The sequence below is a fragment of the Pristiophorus japonicus genome, chromosome 10, assembly GCF_044704955.1.
Source record: "Pristiophorus japonicus isolate sPriJap1 chromosome 10, sPriJap1.hap1, whole genome shotgun sequence".
In the NCBI taxonomy this organism is placed as follows: domain Eukaryota; kingdom Metazoa; phylum Chordata; class Chondrichthyes; family Pristiophoridae; genus Pristiophorus; species Pristiophorus japonicus.
Window position 1 is genome coordinate 92795751 of NC_091986.1, and position 12800 is coordinate 92808550.

Genomic DNA, 12800 nt, shown 5'->3' on the forward strand with positions numbered 1-12800 from the left:
ATTATAGCACTGGAGGAGGATTTAAATTAATAATGCTGGGGAGTGATAGATGAATTTTGTAAATTGATAGCATGGGGAAAAAGAAAAATTTGGGAAGTGTTACAGAAGTTAAACAGAATGACAATTTAGAGGCAAAAAGATTAATCACTGGCACAACTACAAGGGGAAAGCAATCAACCAAAGAATGCTATGATTATTGCAAATAAAACAGAGGAACTCGAAGTATGAATCCTGCTAGTGGGCATTATGTGGCATCAGTAATAGAAACTTGGCTGCAGGTTGGGTAAATATTGCAGGATATAGCTCTGAAATTTCTCCAGCGGCTCTGTTGGAAATATCTGTTATGGGTGGAACTTCTGCCTGTCCCACAAATGCTCACTTGACTTCATCTCAGGGACATGCATTAGCATATTTTTGGACAGGGGCCAGTGGGCAGGTAACTCAGTCTTGTCTATCTGAGCTTGACAGGTCACCTAATGGATGGATAGTTAAATTCTCCATAGCAACACAATGTTGTTCTGCTATTATAATTTAATCACATTCTCCCAGTTTTGCTCAACATGTTATCCCAGAGGCCTATAAAATGTGTCAAGAAACAACTTTGGACCAGCTCCATGATCTAGCTGCACTCAAACCAGTTCAACTTCTTCCTGCAGACCAATATCCTCCTTCTCCATCAAAGTTATATCCTTTTCTACAATTAAAGCTACATCACCTCCTTTGTGAGTCAATCAATTTTTTCAGAATCCCTTGACCCTTTTAACTGCACATCAGATCTATCATTTTTATCCACCAAATATTTCAGAGATGCCTATTATAATAATTGTCATTGGAAGCATATGCCTGTAACTCTAATATTTTATTTTGAAAATGTCTAGATTTAACATAAAACATTTCAAGGAATACTGTGTATGCTTTACATTGTTCATCCAATGTTAACCTTCCTAGTACTGTAATTCAAAATTACTGCCATCAGTAGCCCCATGGTTCCCCAGTCTAGTGAAACTACATGTATTCCAATTACCAACAAGCATATGGCATTGACCCGGATTTTGCAGTGTGAAATGACGCTGAAACTGACTGCAATTACAGGATTTAGTGCATGCGCATCTAAACAGGGAAACACTGAAGTTGAGGTTGTAAAGTCCTTACTCTACAGTATGAAACCACAGGAGGCACATTCTGGGGACAAGGTCACTCTGTGACCTTAACTTTTTATTCACAGGACTCCAAAGACATTGACCTTGCATGGGACCTCCCTTTTTATACCTGTGTGATCAGGTAAGAAGTGACTCCCACAAGTTCACCCCTTGTGGTCAAGGTGTGCATCTAGGTTGAGTGTATACAGTAAAACAGTGGTGTTACATTGTGGTTACATATATGACATCACCTCCCCCCACAAAGTCTTATTGGGATTATAGTCTTTCAGGTGGTCTACACTCACTCATGGAGTGCCGCAATTGGGGCTCTGGTTGTTGGACACTGACATGAGTGTCTGTCACCTGTGGTGATTCCGGCCTGTCCGGGCTGACCGCAGGGACTATGCATTCTTCTGATTGCTCTTGTTGCTCGTTCACTGGCGGTGTTGTGAGCTCCATCTCATGGTCTTCTTCAGGTTCCTCCGTGTCGATGCTGAACCTTTTTTTTTCTTGGTCCAGATGCTTACGGCATATCTGACCATTTTTGAGTCTTACCATGATGACCCTATTCCCCTCTTTGTCAATTACAGTGCCCTCAAGTCACTTGGGCACCATGGCGTGATTGAGGATGAATACAGGATCATTTATTTCTATACATCTCCCCCTCACATTACGGTCATGGTACTTGTTTTGTGACTTGCGCTTGCCCTCAACTATGTCGGTCAGGACTGGGTGAATGAGGGACAACCGAGTTTTGAGTGTCCGTTTCATTAGTAGCTCTGTGGGCGGGACCCCCGTGAGCGAGGGCGGTCGGGATCTATAGGCCAGCAGGAGACGCGATAGGCGGCATTGTAGGGAGGGTCCTTGAATCCTGAGTATACCTTGCTTAATGATTTGGACCGCATGTTCTACCTGGCCATTGGAGGCCGGCTTGAACGGCGCAGTTCTGACTTGGTTGATGCCATTGTCCGATATAAACTCTCGGAATTCATAGCTTGTGAAACATGGGCCATTATCACTAACCAGGATGTCCGGCAAGCCATGGGTTGCAAAGATCGCATGAAGGCTTTCCACGGTGGTGGATGATGTGCATGAATTCAGAATGATGCACTCGATCCATTTCGCATCTACCACAATAAGGAACATCTTACCCATGAACATGCCCGCGTAGTCAACATGAATACCAGGGCCATGGGCTGAGCGGGGCCTCCCTGCGGGCATTACCCAGCTGAGCACACATCGTGCACCTGCGAACACAGTGTTCCAGGTCTGAATCAATTCCAGGCCACCAAACGTGTGACCGGGCAATGGCCTTCATCAGCACAATGCCTCGGTGCTCGCTGTGGAGTTCTCTGATGAATGGCTCCCTGCCCTTCTGGGGCATAACGACTCGGCTGCCCCATAGTAGGCAGTCGGCTTGGATGGAGAGCTCGTCCATCCATCTGTGGAACGGTCTGACCTCCTCAGGGCATGCTCCGTGTGCGGGCGCCCAATCGCCATTCAAGACACATTTCTTAATCAGGGATAGGAGGGGATCTCTGTTTGTCCAGATTTTGATCTGGTGGGCTGTAATGGGGGAGCCTGCGCTGTCAAAGGCATCGACTGCCATGACCATCTCGGTGCTTAGCTCCGCTGCCCCCTCAGTGGTGGCCAGTGGAAGCCTGCTGAGCGCGTCAGCGCAATTTTCAGTGCCGGGCCGGTACCGAATGGAGTAGTCATAAGCAGCCAGCATGAGAGCCCATCGCTGTATGCAAGCTGATGCATTGGCATTGATAGCCTTGCTGTCTGACAACAGGGATGTTAATGGCTTGTGGTCCGTCTCTAATTCAAACTTCCTACCAAAGAGATTTTTTTACACCATAGACACATGCAAGCGCTTCCTTCTCGACCATCCCATATCCCCGTTCTGCTTGAGAGAGCGACCTGGAGGCATAAGCCACAGGTTGTAGTTGACCCTCAGCATTGCCCTGCTGTAACACGCACCCAATCCCATAGGACGATGCATCACATGTCAGAACCAATTTTTTATAGTGGTCGTACAGGGTCAACAACTTGTTTGAACAAAGTAGGTTTTGTGCCCGATCAAAAGCCCATTCCTGACAGTCCCCCCAAAACCAATTGCAACCCTTACGCAGGAGCACATGTAGCAGCTCCCACAATGTGCTCAAGTTCGGCAGAAAGTTCCCAAAATAGTTCAACAGTCCCAGGAATGAACGCAACACCGATGTGTTGCAGGGCCTGGGTGCTCGTTGAATCGCCTGTGTTTTGAATTCAGTGGGCTGAATCCCATCTGCAGCAACCCTCCTGCCCAGAAACTCAACCTCAGGAGCTAAGAACACACATTTAGACTTCTTGAGTTGCAGGCCTACCCGGTCCAGTCGGTGTAGCACTTCCTCCGGGTTGTGGAGGTGTTCCTCGGTGTCTCGACCCGTGATGAGGATGTCGTCCTGGAATACGATCATTCCAGGAATGGATTTAAGCAGGCTTTCCATGTTTCGTTGAAAGATCGCGGCCGCTGATCGAATGCCAAACGGGCACCTGTTATAAACGAACAGTCCCTTGTGCGTGGTGATGGTGGTAGGTCAGCCAGTTCCTGCGTCATATAGGCTGAAGTGAGGTCCAACTTGGTGAACAGCTTGCCGCCTGCCAACGTGGTGAAGAGGTCCTCTGCTCTTGGGAGCGGTTATTGATCTTGTAGGGACACCCGATTGATGGTGGCCTTGTAGTCGCCACAGATCCTGACAGAGCTATCCGCTTTTAAGACGGGAACAATGGGGCTCGCCCAGTCGCTGAATTCAACAGGCGAGATGAAGCCCTCTCTCAACAGCCGGTCCAATTCGCTCTCGATCTTTTCCCACATCACATACAGCACCGCTCTGGCTTTGTGGTGCACTGGCCTGGCATCCGGGGAGATGTGTGTCACTACTTTAGTGTCTTTGAAAGTCCCGACGCCAGGTTGGAATAGTGAATCGAATTGTTGTAGGACTTGTGAGCACGAACTTCGCTCCACAGATGACATTGCGTGAACATTCCCCCATTTCCAGTTCATCTCGGCTAACCAGCTCCTCCCCAACAGTGCGAGACCATTGCTCGGGACAATCCAGAGCGGCAGCCGATTCACTAAGCCATTGTGTGTGACAGCCAACACTGCACTGCCTAGCACTGCAATGATTTCTTTAGTGTAAGTCCGTAATTGTGTCTCAATATGTGCTAATTTGGGTCTACTGGCTTTAAGTGGTCATAGCTTCTCAAATTGCTAAACGCCCATGAGTGACTGGCTGGCCCCAGTGTCCAGCTCCATGCGTACAGGGATACCGTTTAATAAAACCCTCATCATCATTGGTGACGTTTTGGTGTATGAACTGTGAATATTCGCCACATGGACCCGCTGAATCTCGGCGTCCATCGATTTGCCCCAAAAGTCATCCTGCCTCAAAGAACCGTCTTCTGGCCCATCCGCCTCATATATTAATCTGGTTGCAGACTTCCTGCACATTCGAGCTAAGTGGCCACTGAGATTTCAGTTCCTGCAGACAAACTGTTGAAATCTGCAAGATCTAGCTGAGTGTTTTCCCCCACACCTCCAGCATGATTTAAAGTTTCCATTGTTGGGAACAAAGGGACTATGGCCAGGCATTCCATGCTGACTGTCCCTTTGACTGCTCTTAAGTACCCTATTAGTGGATGTCAATGGCCCCATCATGGGCCGCATTGTCCACTGTGATGGCGTGAATGTCCGTTCAGCCTGCCATTGTCTCTGTTGAAGTCCTACTCTGGGGTCTACTGCTGCCTGGGGAGTGTCGGACTGCCCCTGCCTGCCTGCGGGGCTCTGAGTCGCATTGATGATGTTGACTCCCTGATCCATCGCCGCGTTAGAGGCAGAATTGTGAGCGTATATTATTTTCGTCTCTTCTTCCCCCGCTATGAAAGTTTGAGCTATCAACGCCGCCGCTTCCAAGGTCAAATCCTTGGTCTCAATTAATTTGCAGAACATTCCCGCATGACTGATGCCCTTTATAAAGAAGTCCCTTAGCATCTCTCCCCTGCAGGCCTCTGTGAACTTACAGGAGCTGGCCAAACGCCGGAGGTCCGCGACGAAGTCCAGTATGCTCTGTCCTCATTGGAGGGCATAATTGCTCGGCCACCCATGGTGGTGCTAATCCTGTAGCAGTGAAAGGTAAGTCATGCATAATCCCCGGGTTGTGCAGTGGTCATGTAATTTAATGCTATGTGAATATAATGTAGAAATGATGTAATGTAATGCTGGTACCACAAAATCTAAATCTAATGCCATGTAGTTTCTGTCCATTCTGTTCATGCTAATTTCATGTAACGTCTCTTAGTGATATATAATGCAGCAGTGTTGCTCCTCTACATATGCCTATGCAACGTAAGAGTTCTCATGTCACCCTGACCCTCCCCCCCCCTGCTGCTAACCTATCATATTACATTTTCTAGTTGCCCAGGAGCTTCAACAACCTGCTGAGCCCTCTGAAGCTTCGCCATTATTGGTGTAGGTGGTACTTCCCAGAGCGAACTTTACTGAGGAGGAGGAGGGTGTACGTCTAGATGGGTTGCATACAATGTCCAGACAAGGGTGAAACATAACTCTCATCGTTCAAGCAGAGCGTTCATTTATGAGCTACTGACGTGGCAGTTTTGCAGTTGCTAAAGCACCACGAGGATTCCCTGTAGTGTTGTGGCGGGGGGGGGGGGGGGGGGGGGGGAGGGGCGTGGTGGCATGGGTTCATCGCCAGGCTGCTCATCCTCTTCGACATCCTCGTCCTCCTCCTCCTCTTCCAGCTTCCCTCTCTCCTCTCTCCTGAGGTGGTCTTGCAGTCCCATCTGACAATTCCTATCCGCTCATGATGGCTAAGTTGTGCAACATGCACAACATGACGTGGGGACTGAGTGGTCCATTTTACCTGCGGCCACATCTTGCTCAGTGGAATCCGTCTTTCATGGATTCGGCTCGGAGAAAGTAGCAGGACCAAGCGGTGTGCAGCCTCTGTGCCCAATCCGTGGAGGTTGATCCGGCGGGGCAGGTATGCTCCACGACAGGCAGATGTCAACCTGGACATGGTGGGACTATTTAGGGTGAGCATCGACATTGGTCAAGAGCTCCTCCAGGCCATTGGTAGCTTAGCTGGAACCATCGCTGATTCCGTCGATGCCATGTGGCAAACGATGGAATTGGTATATGGCACTGCACCCCAAGGTGTCAGACCACTGATGCTGACAGCACTTGGGAGTCGGGAAGAATTAACTTCCTCCAGCTCTGAAGCCGGGTCTTCAGGACCCTGAGCTTCTCCAGAACCCCCACAAATGGTGCTGCCATTGTCACCTCCCTTACGGCAGCAATGCTTGAGGTGCTCTACTGCACAACACTGTGGTCCCAACGCGGCCAGGGGTAGAGGTAACGGCAAAAAGCAATTGGGCATGAGGTGGAGGGTGGGGGGTGGAAAGGCAGTGGGAATGGTGGTCGCAGGTAGAATGTTTGCCTTGTGGGGGGGTGTTGTGGGTGTTTATAGATTTTAATTTTTTTGATGTTTGCTGTTGTTGTTAATCTTTGGTTTGTTATAGTTATAAGAAAACATTTCATTGCAAAATAATGTTTTATTATTTTATTTTAAATCTTGTTCAAAAATTTTAATTTTCAAATTTTATAAAAAAATGTTATTCAGCTGAACCATTCTTGTGCAGTGTCTCACTCACTTTTTCAAAATGAGGGGTAACAATCATTGTAAGGGTTGCATACAATGTCCAGACAAGGGTGAAACGTAACTCTCATCGTTCAAGCAAAGCGTTCATTTATGAGTTGCTGACGTGGCAGTTTTGCAGTTGCTAAAGCACCACGAGGATTCCTTGTAGTGTTGTGGTGGGCGGGGGGGTGCGAGGCGGGGGCGCGTGGTGGCATGGGTTCATTGCCAGGCTGCACATCCTCTTCAACATCCTCGTCCTCCTCCTCCTCTTCCAGCTCCCATGATACATTGCATGTGGTCGACGACGAGCTGCATGTTCAGGGAGTGGAATCCCTTTCCGGTTTGGAATACTGCGATATGTGTGCGCACTCGGTCTGTGTAGTAGAGCTGGTCTCCAGTTAGTCTTGGATAATCTTTGCCACTGGACCAAGACCTAGCTCTGTCAAGCCAGTGTGGTGGCTGGTGTCCCTTCACGATGTAGTTCTGGATCTGGAATATTAGGTCCTTCATTGAAACACCTATGAACTCATCCCTTTTTGGCGTGGAAGCAAGTCATCCTCGCTTCGAGGGATTGCCTATGATGATGACGATAAGCCTTGTTTAGCTAAAGGTTAGTCCAGCTCCATTAATAAACTCTCCTGCCATGTTTACACAATTGGGTAGATTTTTGTCTTCACCATCTGTTGTAGAACCCACCCGATTTCTATTCGATTAATTTAAATGGAATAAAGCTCAGGCGGTTGCTGTAAATGGCATGTGATCCACACAACCAGATTACAGCACAGACAGTGGAAATGAAAGTCAACCCAAATAACAAGGCCAAAGCACCTTCAGCTGCTTTGTCCTCTTCATTTCTTTAACTATCATCGATATCCAACTTCTACTATATCTTGTATTATATTAAGCAACAATAAATACATTTTCAGGACAATGCATAGATATGGTGCGGAAAAATTTCTTGAATACATTGTGTAATGATGGCAGTGTGTTTTGACATTGTTCTTACCCTTTGTGCTGGTGATTTTTGGAATACTATTTCTAACTGGTTCCTTTGTGGAGGAAGTAAGTGTCTTGGATGGCTACAGGGTTTCATGGACGATATGCTGGGATTACGAAGACTCTAGATTTCCACATGCTGTGTCTTGCGGTGGCCATGCAATAGTTAGACATATCTAGTCCTGCTCCGACTGCCTAGTTTTGGTCACTTTCTGCCACATGTGCTGTCACTTGTGCATTGGATGTGCCAATAGCTTGAGGCACCATAACCTTATCTGGGTTTATTTCCTGCATGCACCCACAATGTCAGCTGTGGCTCAGTGGATAACACTCTCCCCTCTGTGTCAGAAGGTTGTGGGTTCAAGTCCCACTTCATAAAATCATAGAAATTAACAACACAGAAGGAGGCTATTTCATTGCATCATGTCTGTGCTGACCATCAAGAGGCTATTCAGCCTAATCCCACTTTCCAGCTCTAGATCCCTAGCCCTGTAGGTTGCAACACTTCAAGTGCACATCCAAGTACTTTTTAAATGTGCTGAGGGTTTCTGCCTTTACCACCCTTTCAGATAGTGAGTTCCAGACTCCCAAAACCCTCTGCGTGAAGAAATTTTCCCTCAAATCCCCTCTAAACCTTCTACCAATTACTTTAAATTTATGCCCCCTGGTTGTTGACCCCTTTGCTAAGGGAACTAGGCCCTTTCTATCGACTATGTCTTGGCCCCTAATAATTTTATACACCTCAATGAGGTCTCCCCTCAGTCTCCTCTGTTCCAAGCAAAGCAAACCCAAGCCTATCCAATCTGTCCTCATAGCTAAGATTCTACACTCCCGGCAACATCCTCGTAAATCTCCACTGTATCCTCTCCAGTGCAATCACATCCTTCCTGTAATGCGGTAACCAGAACTGCATGCAGTACTCTAGCTGTGGCCTAACTAGTGTTTTATACAGTTCAAGCATAACCAATCTGCTCTTGTATTCTATGCCTCAGCTAATAAAGGCAAGCATTCCGTATGCTTTCTTAACCACCTTATCTACCTGGCCTGCTACCTTCAGGGACCTGTGATCATGCACTCCAGACTCCCTTTGTTCCTCTACACTTCTCAATATCCTACTATTTAATGTGAATTCCCTTGCCTTGTTCGCCCTCCCCAAATGCATTCCCTCACTCTTCTCTGGATTAAATTCCATTTGCCACTGTTCTGCCCACTTGACCAGCTGATTTATATCTTCCTGCAGTTTATAACTTTCTTCATTATCAACCACACAGCCGATTTTTGTCCCATCTGCAAACTTCTTAATCATACCCCCTATATTCAAGTCTAGATCGTTGATGTATATCACAAACAGCAAGGGACCCAGTACTGAGCCCTGCGGAACCCCACTAGAAACATCCTTCCAGTCATAAAAACATCCATCAACCATTACCCGTTGCTTCCTGCTTCTGAGCCAATTTTGGATCCAACTTGCCACTTTGCCCTGGATCCCATGGGCTTTTACTTTTGTGACCAGTCTGCCATGTGGGACCTTATCAAAAGCTTTGCTAAAATCCATATACACTACATTAAATGCACTACCCTCATTGACACTCCTTGTTACCTCCTCAAAAATTAAGTTTGTCAGACACGAACTTCCATTAACAAATCTGTGCTGACTGTCCTTGATTAATCCGCATCTTTCTAAACGAAGATTTATCCTCTTCTGCAGAATTTATTCCAATAATTTTCCTACCACCACGTTTAGGCTGACTAGCCTGTAATTACTCACCTTCTCCCTTCTTAAACAAAGGTAGCACATTAGCAGTTCTCCAGTCCTTTGGCACCACATTGAAGCCAGAGAGGATTGGAAAATGATGGTCGAAGTCTCTGCTATTTCCTCGTTTGCTTCGCTTAACAGCCTGGGATACATTTCATCCGGGCCTGGGGAATAATCCACTTTCAAAGCTGCTAAACCCCTTAACAGCTCCTCTCTCACTATGTTTATTTCATCTAATGTTTCATACTCCTCCTCCTCAATAGTAGTGTCTGCATCGACCCTCTCCTTTGTGAAACCAGATGCAAAGTATTCATTAAGAACCATACCCATATCTCCCACCTCCACACACAGATTACCCTCATGGTCTCTAATGGGCCCTACCCTTTCTTTAGTTATCCTCTTGCTTTTAATATATTTATAAAACATCTTTGGGTTTTCCTTGATTTTACTTGCCAAGAATTTTTCATGATCTTTCTTTGCTTTCTTAATATCCTTTTTAATTTCACCCCTGCACTTTCTATACTCCTCCTGAGATTCTGCAGTATTTAGCCTTCGGTATCTGTTATAAGCCTCCTTTTTTTTTATCCTACCCTGTATGTCTCTAGACATCCAGGGGGCTCTAGATTCGTTAGTCCTACCCTTTTTCTTTAAGGGCACATATTTGGTCTGAACCCTCCGGATCTCCTCCTTAAATGCCTCCCACCGCTCCGACACTGATTTACCTTCAAGGAGGTTTCCAGTCCACTATGGCTAAATCACCTCTCAGCTTGGCAAAGTTGGCTTTTCCCCAATTTAGAACTGTTATTCCTGGTCTATCCTTGTCCTTTTCCATAACTACCTTAAATCTAACTGAGTTATGGTCACTAGCACCCTCTATACTCTTCACACTAATTTTGTCCCAGTTGCGCAAACATAAATTAGGCTGACACTCCAGTGCAGTATTGAGGGAGCACTGACTGTCAGAAGTGTTGTCATTTGGATGAGGCATTAAACCGAAGCCCTGTCTGCTCTCTCAGTTGGAAGTAAACGTTCCCATGACACTGTTTTGAAGAAGAGCAGGGGGTTATCTCCAGTGTCCTTACCAACATTTATCCCTCAATCCACATAACATAAAAAAAGATTACTGTGCAAAGTTAAAGCACATGGGATTGGGGGTAGTGTGCTGACATGGATTGAGAACTGGTTGTCAAACAGGAAGCAAAGAGTAGGAGTAAATGGGTACTTTTCAGAATGGCAGGCAGTGACTAGTGGGGTACTGCAAGGTTCTGTGCTGGGGCCCCAGCTGTTTACATTGTACATTAATGATTTAGACGAGGGGATTAAATGTAGTATCTCCAAATTTGCGGATGACACTAAGTTGGGTGGCAGTGTGAGCTGCGAGGAGGATGCTATGAGGCTGCAGAGCGACTTGGATAGGTTAGGTGAGTGGGCAAATGCATGGCAGATGAAGTATAATGTGGATAAATGTGAGGTTATCCACTTTGGTGGTAAAAACAGAGATACAGACTATTATCTGAATGGTGACAGATTAGGAAAAGGGGAGGTGCAACGAGACCTGGGTGACATGGTACAGCAGGCGGTTAAGAAAGCAAATGGCATGTTGGCCTTCATAGCGGGGGGATTTGAGTACAGGGGCAGGGAGGTGTTGCTACAGTTGTACAGGGCCTTGGTGAGGCCTCACCTGGAGTATTGTGTACAGTTTTGGTCTCCTAACCTGAGGAAGGACATTCTTGCTATTGAGGGAGTGCAGCGAAGGTTCACCAGACTGATTCCCGGGATGGCGGGACTGACCTATCAAGAAAGACTGGATCAGCTGGGCTTGTATTCATTGGAGTTCAGAAGAATGAGAGGGGACCTCATAGAAACGTTTAAAATTCTGATGGGTTTAGACAGGTTAGATGCAGGAAGAATGTTCCCAATGTTGGGGAAGTCCAGAACCAGGGGTCACAGTCTAAGGATAAGGGGTAAGCCGTTTAGGACCGAGATGAGGAGAAACTTCTTCACCCAGAGAGTGGTGAACCTGTGGAATTCTCTACCATAGAAAGTTGTTGAGGGCAATTCACTAAATATATTCAAAAAGGAGTTAGATGTAGTCCTTACTACTAGGGGGATCAAGGGGTATGGCGAGAAAGCAGGAATGGGGTACTGAAGTTGCATGTTCAGCCATGAACTCATTGAATGGCGGTGCAGGCTAGAAGGGCAGAATGGCTACTCCTGCACCTATTTTCTATGTTTCTACGTTTGTATGTTTATTAAGTAGTCATTATCACATTGCTGTTTGTGGGTGCTTGCTTGTGCGCAATTTGGCTGCCATGTTTCCTACATTGCAACAGTGAATACACTTCAAAAGTTCTTCATTGGATGTAAAGCCCTTTGAGACGTCCGGTGGTCATGAATGGCACAATATAAATCCGAGTCATTTTATTTACGGAGATGTGGTTTCAAAGTGGCCAAGGTTGGGAACTAAATATTCCAGAATACTTAACTTTTAGAAGTGATAGACAAAAGGGAAAAGGAGGAAGGGTAGTCTTGATAATAAAGGATGGGATAAAGACAGTCGAGAAAAAGGATCTTGGCTCCGAAAATCAAAAAGTGGAATCAGTTTGGGTGGAGCCAAGAAACAGAAAAGAGTAGAAAACATTGGTGGGAGTTGTTTATAGGCCCCAAAACAATAGTTGTAATGTAGAGTAGAGTATAAATCAGAAAATTAGAAATGCTGTAATAAGGGTAATACAGTAATCATGGGGGACTTTAATCTAATTATAGATTGGGCAAATCAAATTTGCAGTACTAGTATAGAAGACAAATTCATGGAATGTATACAAGATAGTTTTCTAGATCAGTATGTTGAGCAACCAACTAGGGAACAGGTTATTTTAGATCTAGTATTATACAGTGAGAAAAGGTTAATTAATAAGATTGTAGTAAAGGGGCCCTTAGGGATAAGTGACCATAATATGATAGAATTTTATATTGAGATTGAAAATGATTTAGTTGAATCCGAAACTAGGGTCTTAAATCTAAAAAAAAACTATGTAGGTATAAGGGGCGAGTTGGCAAAGGTGGATTGGGAAAATACATTAAAACGTATGATGGTAGACAAGCAGTGCTTAGCATTTAAAGAATTAATACATAATTTACAACAAATATACATTCCTTTAAGGCACAAAAAAGCCACAGGAAAAGTGGTTCAAACAAGAGGTTAAA